Genomic DNA, 11,662 nt, shown 5'->3' on the forward strand with positions numbered 1-11,662 from the left:
TGTACTCTGTGTACTCTTGTATGCACAAATTGAGGGGGAGTTTAGTTCATATCTTGTGGGACTAATGGTTTCTCTCAAATACATGTTGAGCAGCCCCACACATGGGAAAAAGAGGATGGATGGTTCTTTGGATTCTCTGGAGTGCTCCAAAGATTATGCTAGGACATCTCGGTCTTTATAAACCAAGTGCTCCTGGTTTAGTGTAGGATGCCCCAATCCTTTAGTGGAACTGGATTTAATTGAGTTGGAGAAGAGAATTGAAGAGTGGGCTTTCATTGCTATTTCTCCTCTCTAGAGCTCATCAAGGGCACATGATCCATCCCATTGATCTCCCATGATCTTGTCAACAGAGAGTCATAACTTCTAGTTCACACTTTATAAATTTCATGAATTTTACCTTTTGCTCTTTGTGTGAGTTGCTTTAGGTAAAGAAAGAACTAGGAACCTAATATGGATCTTAGATGATCTCAAGAGCTAAATTTCATCACATTTCATCAAGTGAGAACTATGGCTATCCAAATCATTGAAGTCTCACTTATGATGGTCCTGATAATCAAAATTTGTGTGGTGATCTATCTACCTTGGTGGTGATATGTTTCCTTGACATAATTTCAATTATTGCAAGACTATTATGCCTTGACCAAGATATAGGATGAACTCCTCTAAACTCTCAAACTGATTCAAGTGCATTTCACAAATAATTCGAGTACTTGATGCACATATTAAGGGGGAGCTCATTCTATGTCCTGTGTCTTTTGAGACTAACTTTTTCTTCTAGTGAATTTGTGTAGTCTCTTGGTGAGAATGAGTTTCTCATGGGTATGGTACATTAACTCAATCCAAATTGGTAAAGTTATCCTTCATATTTATTTGGATTACAATTTTATCTCTTAAGTAGCTACTCTCCATAATATAGCTTAAATTTCCTTGTTTGGACTTAATTGACCAAAAGTACATATGTCCTTGCCTTCCACATATATATGTATGCACTATCAAAAAGAGGGAATTTAGTCTATGTTATGAGGTTTTGCAATTAGTGATCTGCATGTCTTCCACATCCAAAATGATCGCTAGTTGTGAAACTCTAGCTTTTGCAATTTAATGCTATCTCTTGTCTTTATGAGCATTCTCCAGGTGACATTATGAGATACAAGAATCCATTCCAATTAGCATCAACTTGTGAAGACTCTTTCAATTGGTGTCAAAATTGTGAAGATCATATTTCAATTGGTATTGGTGGATAATCTTTCAATGTGGTATATCAAAAAATGTCTTCAATTGGTATCTCAAAATGGCAACAAGAGCTAGCAATGGACTTTCGATTGAAATCAAGCATAAGTTTGTGATGTCTCCTATGATTAAGAGAGATGGACACAAATGAAGTCTTTTTGCATTATGCCAAGCCCATCAAAGCACTAAAGTCAAAATTTCATGATCATGGTGGAGATTATGAGTCTTAGAACAAAGGTATATCGCTCCATGAACTCTTGTACTACCTTTGTGCATCTAGGCCCTTACATGCTAGTGTGTGCATGTGTATGCAATTTTTTGAGTCACACCATGAGTTTGTTCTTGTGGTGACGATTAGAGAATTCTTTATATATTTGGTTGATATCTCATGTGGTGATGGCATAAGTTAGTCTCATATTAAAAGTGTCATCTAAGTGAGTTATGAGCTAAATATGCTAACTTCTCAAGAATCTTGACTTAAATTGTTACATACTTTATTTGGTAGAAAACTCAGGAGAGAAATCCTATATGATAAATTTTACCTACCTCGTGCCCTCACTTGTCTACCATCATTTCTTCCTTTTGGTGGAGAGACCCTTTTTAGAGATTAATGCCAAAGGGGAAGAAATATTGGGAGAGAGTGTAAGGAGGGAGAGATTGATATGTGGATTTAAAGGGGTAAAAGAGAGGCATATAAGATTTTTCAATTTTTATTGTGTGGTGTGTGCAAGGATAGTTTAAATTAATGCTCTTAATAAGGACCATTTATGCTAGTGTGATGTTCATACCTTGAATGGTGTATTGTTTATTTTCTCTGCCTGCCACTGTGCGGCAGTGTCGTGCGCACTCATGGAAGTGCCGCACATGACAGCTTCAGAAACTTCTTGAGTGCATGAATTTCCATGAGCATCACGTTTATCATGATGACACCCTACACCCCATGGATACTAAGATATACGAGAGTTCCCACACTTCATCTTGAATATGTGCATTTGGCATTTGAGGCCAAAATTTGAAATTCCTTTTAGTGCACACATTTAGGGGGAGCTCACTATATCATATGATTCAAAATCATATTTATCAATCTCTTGTAAGCTTTAATTGTGTTGTCATCAATCACCAAAAAGGGAGAGATTGTAAGTGCATCTAGCCCTTTAGTGGGTTTTAGTGAATTGAATGACAACACCATTAAAGGTCTAACAAGTTTGCTAAGTGTTGAACAGAAAATTGAGTTTATTGCATACACTCATGGATTGTGAAATGAGAAGTGTATATAGGTTCAACAAGAAGGCAAACTTGATGATATTCCACATAATCTTCAAATCAAGGCCAAAATTGTGTATTATTGTGTTGGAAGATCATGAAAACAATTTAGTTCAAGAAAAAGACAACAATGCAAATGAAGTTGATGAAATGGCTTCTATATTATGGGATATCATAGTATCTTGAGGAAGCAAGCACATTTGGCAAATGGTAAATGAGACATGAGTTGATGATTTTGGATTGGTCTCAATAATGGCTTGCTTTGCATGAACAAGAAGAGTTTAGTAGTGGATTAGCTTTGATCAAGGATTGAAGAATGAGTCAAGAATGCATAAGTGAAGAAATATCAAGCAAAGGTTAAATGACAAAGGACACAAGTCATATTGGATATAAGTTGGTCTCTATGTTGGTTTGCTTGTATGGATAAAGATTTGGAAAATCACTTTCCATTGATATGATCAAGCTAGAAGTATGAAGATAGATATTGAAGTGAGAGTTAGGAGTGTCAAGCCAAAATGAAGAGGATATAAGGAATCATGAATTGTCTTGACCATATTGATGTTGACTCATATATCTCAATCTATGTGAATCCAACTGAAGCTTGATTGATCTCAATATTCATATCTTGAAGATATTCAAGCAAGGATCATAATATTGAAGAAATGGTTTTCAATGAATGCTTAATATGATGTGACTTGAGTATGGCTCGATAGGGTGAAGATAGCAAGGAAAGGGCTTCGAGGGACTAAGCAAAGGTGAAGGGCAAACAATGGCTTGAGGACCGAGGTACCATGGCTAAGGTGAAGAAGAGAGTACTTGCATTGAGTCGAGGAACTAATCGAGCTATGAGGAGTCATATTGTATTGAGGATCAAATCATTAGTAGAAGTGACTTGAAGCCATGAGGTGAACTCATATATATATATATATATATATATATATATATATATATATATATATATATATATATATATATATGCTCAAGGTATGATTGCTCAAAGAGAAGAGACAAAGTTGATTGCAACCCCCTATGAAGCAATTTGAGAAAAATGGCATATGAAGACTCAAGTGATTAAAATGGTTATATTCTCTTAATCTTGAGTATAGGTATGCCGTACTATAAAGGGAGATACAATGCACAAGCTTTAATGTACAACTAAGTGCTCATTTACCCACCAAATATCCTTAAAGCCTTAGACAAGACAACAAGCTTTGCAATCCGATCTTTTGTGCTGCCTGGTAGGTGAGGCACTGTCGCGCTGAGGCGAGGCACTACCGCAGGTCAGCCGTGGCACTGCCATGACTTAACTGACCGTTGGGAGCAGAGGGTATTTATACCTTCTCTTCTTCCTCACAATGGTAACCTAGTTTTTAGATCTACCATTCCCTTCCCAAGTGCGACCAGAGCAGCTCTCTCTCTTCCCCACTCATCATTGGAGCCCCTCAAGCTTCTTCTTTGTTTCCCTTGCAAATCCATGAGAGTTTGAGCCTCCAAACTGCATTAGAGGGCAGCCCCAACTGTTCTTCATCTTCTAGAGCACTTGGTTCGCGTTCAAGCCAGTGGATTGTGTTTGTTACTCTTGGAGCTTGCTCCTAGCCAGCCAGAGCATCATCCGTAGAGCTTGCCAACTTGTGTGGCAGCCCTAAGAGGTTTGTAATCACCCCAATCATCTAGTGAAATCAACCCTCATCTCAAGAGTTCATTCTCTTGACTTGAGAACGAGGATAAGGTTGAAAGAGACCAAAGCCTTTGTGGCTACCTCAACAACGTGGACATAGGCAAGCTTTAGTGGTGAGCTGAACCACGGGATAAATCGGTGTCTCACTTGTCTGCAGGCGCAGCAGTGCTGCATTTTTAGTGCGGCAGTGTGGTAGTGCGGCAGTGCTGCACTTTGGGAGCATCAGTGCCGCACTTAGAATTTAACTTCTGCTGCAAGTCTGTTTTAAACAGACCTATTCACCCCCCCTCTAAGCGACATCAAGGTCCTTTCACTTAGGCTCATAAGGATGTAAAGTATGTTAAAGTGCCAAGAGAGTGAGCCCCAGGCCGGCCAAGAGCTATTTATAGAGCCCCTCAAACTAATAGAGCCATTGCTCTATGTAGGCGCAACTGGACGCACCTGACCGGACGCACCCTAGCGTCCATTCGGCTGAGTCCGGTTGGTCGATGGCCGCCATGTGTCCGCTTTTAAATCCCACGTGTTTGATCTCAACAATTATCTCTCAGTCACGCAAAACATTAAGTCATGACTGGACTCTCCACTAGAACGACCGGACTCTCAACCACCGAGCGTCAGGTCAAGAACAAAAAGGTTCCAGAGCTGGTTTTAAGCGACCGAACGCATCCGATCTAGGGTGATCGGACTCACCCCAGCGTCCGGTCCTTACTGTGTTCGCACGAAGAAGCTATGTCAGCGTACGTCAGCCGTGACTTGACGCAGCCCCTGCGCATCTAGTAGCATGACGTCTCCTGCGTCTAATCGCCACCACGCGCTGCACCCTCTCTAGACCGAGTGATCAGACTCAGCGCCCGAGTCTGGTCCCAACGTGGCTCTCTCGGCCAAGCAGCTGGTCAACTGACCGGACTCAGCTGGCAGCATCCGGTCAGGACAGAGCCAGCATCCGATCCTCTACCTTTGCCTCCTTTTCTTTTTCTATTACCTCAAGCATTTCACTCTCGCTTCCAAGTTGCTAACCACAAAATGTGTAACTTGTATGCTCGTGTGTTAACATTTTTTAAAGCATTTTGAAGGGTCAAAGGTTAGCACACTAGGTCCCTAAATGCATATGCAATTGCAATTTCACCTACTGGCACTCGATAACCGCTTAGCCAAAGATTTCCCCTCTTTATAGTACGGCAATCGATCCTAAACGTGTTACACCCTCTAGGTGTCTTAAGTGCCAAAACAAAAATCTATTTGATACCTTTGCCTTGATCAACCTTATTTTTGTTTTTCTCTTTCTTTTTTTTCAAGTTGGAGCACTTGATCATCACTTTTTGTGGCCATCACCTTGTCCATGACCATCATCTAGCTCCAATACTTGGATTGGACCATCCTATTTAGTCTACACATTTAGCTCAAGGATTAGTCCATAGGTTTCATCAATTATCCAAAACCAAACTAGGGCTTTCAGGAGCCTTATAGAAAAGTGTTGGTAATCCGTCCAGCCTTGGAGCCTTTAGGTTCCCGATTCCCTTCAATGGCTCCACCACCTCCTCCCATGTAAAATCCTTCACCAAAGTCCCATTCGTTTCTAGTGTCAATTGGCCACAACATAATCTAGTATCCGATGTGTATCTTAGTCACCAAAAGACTTAAGAAGCTCAAAAAAATAGTTAGTGATGAGGTTCTTCTTCTCCCCCTTCCTCCTTTGCCCAACCCCCATTATCCTTCCTAATCTTCCCTATTCTGTTACTTCTCATCCGCTCCATGCACGCTGCATGGAAAAAGGTTGTATTCCAATCACCAAATTGCATTCATTTAACGTGTGCACGCTACTCCAATACATGTCCACTTCCTCTTCCACATTTTCCAGCCTATAGCATAGCACCCCCTCCCTACTGATTTGCTCCTTGCTCATCATCTCTGTTCTACAACCCTCCAACTCCCTTCTTAGTTGTTTTCGCCTTTTCTCAAGATCGCCTAAAACATTTGTGCTCCAACTCGCCAAACCTCCTACCACCACCTCTAGGGCTTCATACACCGGTTTTTTCCATCCTTTAACGCCTCTCCCCACGCATCCTCCTCCACCTTCTTGCAATTCTCCTCCAACCTAGAAGCTTCGAAGCTAAAGCTCCTTTGGACGCCTCTATGGCTTCCCCGCTCTTCCAGACAGGTATCGGTGGTCAGAAAGACACTGGTCACCGTTTATCACATGTGCGATAGAAACATCGTCCTCCACTCCTCATTTGCCACCGCCCTATCTAATCTCTCTCTTATGAAGCCATCTTCTGTGTAGTTATTATTCCGCCAAGTAAACATATCCCCCTCATAGCCCGGGTCCTCTACCCCACACCTCCGGAGCTTCTATAAACTTTTTCATGCATTGTTGGCTTCTCTGTCTTCCACCTTGTTTCTCATGGGAAAACAAAATCTTGTTGAAATCCCCTACCATCAGCTATGGCTTTGGCTGGGATGATATCAACGACCTCATCGTCTCCCAGGTCCTCTCCTTGCGCTCGCATGGGCCTCCCCCATACACTCTGATGAATCTCCATTCACTTCCATTTTCCTCCTTGACATCCACATCAATGTGATATTTCAAAAAAAATCGTAACATCACAACCACAACATAGCAATTCCTCCCCTTTTCCTTCACCATCTTTCACCACCATATTAGCCAGACCCAACATCCACCGGAAGCGTGGCATCCTACTTTCCTTCAGTTTTGTCTCTGACAGAAAAATGATGTTTGCACACTCAGACTTCTAGAGTTTCAGAAGCCCTCAAACTGCCTGACGGTTGTCCAGACCCCCCGCAATTCCAAGCGACAAGCTTCATTGCTTCTTGCAGACCTGGTCTTCTAGCCCTGCTTTTATTTTCAACGTCCACCAGCAAATGGGACAAAGCAAATATAAGTATTTTCAGTGTCCACTAATAAAGAGAGATCATTTTCATTTTCAATTTTTGACTTTAATAAAATGGGGATTTCTGGTTGACTAGTGGCTGCCGACCGGCTTCCACAACCCACAGAAAACGGGCCCGAAGGGCTAGGGGTTTACAGTTGTGGCCAATTTTTTGGCTTACTAGTATATTGCCCGTGCTAACGCTACGGTGACATCTTAAAAAAATAAATCATAAAACTATATCATATAAATATAATTTAGCCCCTTGTTTTTTGAAAAGGCAAAGCAATTAGTGTATGAACTGCTTGCCATTGCCATAAACCCACAATTTGGAATCCCATTAACCGTAATATTTCCAATCACATGATTCCAGGTTGCTATCATAGGATCTTTTTGGAAGTCTGTAGCTTACTTGTGGCTGATCATATATCTAGAAATATCAAAACAATAAACATCACAGCAAAAGTGCAAAACAGAGTACATGTTGATAGGCACAAAGAAGAGCTACAATCCTACAAGCACAAAGAGAAGCATCATCCATCGAATCATTCCAGTTGTAGATATCACCATCTCTACACAAAGAAGGTTCAGACAGATTACTCTTCCAATATCTTCGGCTAAAGTAAGATGATGAAGTGCCACCATCAGCAAAATCCACTGCTGAAAGAAGCTGCAGTAAACACCTCTTCTCATAAATTGTTGAACAGGTTGAGAGGACAGCATCTGCAGCTTTTACAGCTGTAATGGCCACCCATTCTGCTGTAACCAACGGCGGATCCAGGAAATATTTTAGGGGGGACTGAACAACACTGCTGCTCGATTTTAAGTCTCAGCCCCCCCTATACTATAGAACTTTGCCTAAAAATTCATAGGGGCTCTACAGTAATTTGTACTGATTCGGTTTGGGTAGGGGGGGGCTTGAGCCCCCGCCGCCCCACCGCTGGATCCGCCCCTGGCTGTAACTAACACTTCTTTGGAAGAGTTTAGTTGAGTATGAGAGGCTTCATCTTTTATTCTCGCTGAAAACGATGACAAATGCACAAAAGCCTCGGACAGACACATTTGAGAAAATGCCTTTCAAGGGTAACAAAGAAATACTCAAATTAGTTGAATATTATTTGCAAATTAAATCTTGATGCAATGACACTCAGTTCTTCTGCATGTTTGAGAAAAAAAATCACAAACTAAATAAACAATTACCACTGACCTGGAGAGTACGAATGAAGGAAAGAAGGGAGCAGGAAGGCAAAAACATTTCAAGAGCATGCAAAATATTGTTAGAAAAAAAAATCATACTATGCTCAAGTTATTACCTTGCGGCTGGAAAGCATGAAGCAATCATGGCAAGCAAAGACTACTGCATTTGTTTTGCTTTAATCAGGAGTGCCTCCCCAGGTTTTTTTTTTGCTTTTCACAGACTCCAAGAATGCATAAATTTTCCATGGAATTATTGCCATCAACAGTAGCAAAAGATGAATCACTGCTTTCTGAAGGTATATTACCAGATGCTTTCCTTCGAAGTGACACCATATTTTCCACAACGGTCAGTTTGTGAGTCCTCAATCTTGAATCCCTGATCTCTTTGGCTGTCCAGTGAACAAAACACCGACGGCAATAAATTAGTACATGGTATTCGCAACAAGTTATCATCAGAAACCCTAAAATACAAAGATTAAGAAAATTACCACTTCATGCAAACACTCATGCATAGGTCATGTTATCACTCAATCTATCAAGTGTGCAATTTCATCCAGGAGATCAATAAGCATCTGTTTGAGGTCACCTGCTCGTGAACCCAGCTCAACCTTGACACATGAGTACATACATACATAAATAAAATCAAAATAAAGTTTGAGAAGTGGCCGCTGAAATTGATTCCAGAACGTAGTTTTTATACCAATGCTTGTTTACTTAGACGAAGCTGCTCCAGCACATCAGCTGTCAATCGATTTGGTAGAATTCTTCTAGCAATGTAGCCACCTGAGATGCAAGTGGAAAGCAATATTTGTCATCGAAGTTTTAAGTGCTTGCGTAATATATGATTCAACACAAATGCAAAGACCTATGCGGCTCATAAACTTCATTTCACAATGAAATGAAAGCAAAAAAACTACTAATTGCAGTAGTGAAGTACTAAGTCCACCATACCTAGAGCGGCACACTGAAAATGAAGAATCAACTTGGTAGGGCTCTTCCTACTTGTATCTCAAAGGAGCAGAGTCAAAAGCTGACGACAAATTAGTGGATTAACTTTCTGAAAGTGCTGCAATGACATTTGGGCTGTGAATTTGCAGTTGGGCTTCTGGAAGGCATATAAGAGATGGAAACAACTGGAAGCATTGTTGTTTGAATTCCACTGTTTGCACTATAATGAAAGTTGACTAAATTGAAATCCCAAGGAAATACGGGATGGGAGTAGCAGCTTAAAGGTCTGAAGCCAATGATTGAGAAGCATGTAAGTGACAATGCTTAAATGTAGTATGCAGTAAAACACACACCATCGTGTACAGGTTTCTACAAGAAGAGCAAGAGTTATATGTAATATAAAAAGTTTAAGGACGCAGAGACTCACATGAGGCTCAATTTCCATTAGTCTCTGCTCCAATCTTTGTATTCTAGAAATAAGTGCAGCTTCAACAACCTGAACACATGGAAATCATGATGAAAGATCAGTTCATATTTCCAACTGACACTTTAAATTTACATGAAAATGCAACATTTTCTTAAAAGTATATTGCCCGTGCTAACGCTACGATGGCGTCAAGAAAAAATAAATCATGCTTAGAAAAAATAAATCATAAAACTAAAATAAGTCATGCAATCGGCGGGGAAGGCCTCGACGATGGCTGATTTCTTCTAAATTTTGGTGACTCCTCCATGACTGCAAAGATGATAAGAGAAACCTCGTAATGCCCAAAGTTCATATAGATAACCTGCTCCACTATGTATATAGCCAGAATAAGCCAACAAAAATCTCCAACCTTCTATGATTTTTTTTTTATTTTTCTAAAATTAAAAGTACTCAATGTACTCAGTAGCTAGAATAGAAAAGCTGTAGAAATAATGTTGCTTCATACCTTATCTTGATCATACATTCTGATATCTTTGATGATAAACATTAGACCAAATCATGAAAGAATGGTTGTCTAAATCCAATATTATCTCGTGCAGTGAGATGAGCATCGAAAGAATGATCGCCTGAACAGTTTATATACTTTAAAAAGATGGATACTTATTGAGTCAATAAAAACATGTTTACCAACCATAAGATCATCATAGAGTCCTGCAATTGGATTGGCAGTTGCAAGAACTGAAGTCCTCGAATTGAGTCCTGTTGGAATGCCAGCTTTGGCAATAGATATTGTCTGATGCTCCATGGCCTCATGAATTGCAACTCTGGAATAGTAGCATAAGAAAACGGGGACTGTGTTAATGTGGTTTTGAGAGCAGACCAAAAAAGGAGATGTAATATGTTTATTCTAGTTTCACCAAACATATAAATTGATTGATGCCTACCTGTCTTCAGGTCTCATCTTGTCAAATTCATCGATACAAACTATTTTCATTTCTCCCAAACAAAGAACAAAGGTCACTAACAAATCAAATTCCACTACAGCTCGACAATTTGGCACAGCTAATGCCGTTGCTACCTCTATCCGATGAAATAGGTATCTCTTACCACCACAGTATAGCCTAAAATAATTCGCTGATCCAAACTTTTCGAGATGTAAAAAAAACACGCCTTTAAGGTAAACCAAGACGGATGGGTAAACCCTAACCTCCGAATCGATCCCATGGATAGGAAGCGGGGTTCCTGGTGACCGGCCGCGCGAAACCGGAGGCCGCTGAGGACAGGAACCGGGGCAGGGGTTGCCACCACGGCTGCGTCGCCTGAGGCCTCCCATGGATCCCAAATGCGAGCGCGAGAAGCCTTCTCCTCGCCATGGCAGCCCGAGCCGGCGGCCCTGAGCACGCGGCCGGTGACGGCCTCAGCTCGCCGTGCCCCTGCGCCCGCGGCTGGGGCGTGCCCTCGGCTGGCACCCCCGCACGGTTGCCCCGCTTCCCGACTCCGTATGCGAGTGAGAGAGAGGGAAGGAATAGGAGGAGTCGCCGTCATGGCTGGAAGACAGGGCGAGGATGCAGCGGATTGTGTTTCAAAACAAATTTCGGAAAAAAACACTCCCTCACGGGATCAAACCGCCGCCGCTGGGCGTGGGTGTGGGTGCCGGGGGCGATGGAGGGCAGACACACTAAACATGAGCCGTCGGATTTGGATGAGTAATGAGAGAGAGTGGCTAAGAGATAATCTGTTGCATCCGTTTAGATGATGTTATATTCTCTGGGTACATTTATGGTTGTGGATGTAGCATAGGTCATGACTGTGGAGTAGATATTTATTATGTGACTTTAGATTTATTCTAACTAGTGTATTATAGGGGTAGAATAGATAGAATAGATAGAATAGAATATAATAGAATAGAAAGAATAGAATAGAAGTAGAATAAGAATAAAATGGGATTTCTTGTTGACTAGTGGCTGCCGACCGGCTCCCACAAGGCCACAACCCACAGAAAACGGGCCCGGAGACCTCCGGTAGGGTTAG

The 11,662-nt window shown here is 41.3% G+C and overlaps 1 long non-coding RNA gene across 1 annotated transcript; it reads right to left on the reverse strand.

The window, feature by feature from the left end:
• Window positions 1-8,612: 8,612 nt before the first annotated feature.
• LOC136452590 (uncharacterized) lies at window positions 8,613-9,934 on the reverse strand. Its single transcript, XR_010758856.1, has 3 exons — window positions 9,632-9,934; window positions 8,957-9,039; window positions 8,613-8,864 (listed from the first exon to the last, which is right to left on the reverse strand). It is a non-coding gene; the product is annotated as an uncharacterized lncRNA (long non-coding RNA).
• Window positions 9,935-11,662: the final 1,728 nt, after the last annotated feature.

Source organism: Miscanthus floridulus, chromosome 5 (assembly GCF_019320115.1).
Source record: "Miscanthus floridulus cultivar M001 chromosome 5, ASM1932011v1, whole genome shotgun sequence".
In the NCBI taxonomy this organism is placed as follows: domain Eukaryota; kingdom Viridiplantae; phylum Streptophyta; class Magnoliopsida; order Poales; family Poaceae; genus Miscanthus; species Miscanthus floridulus.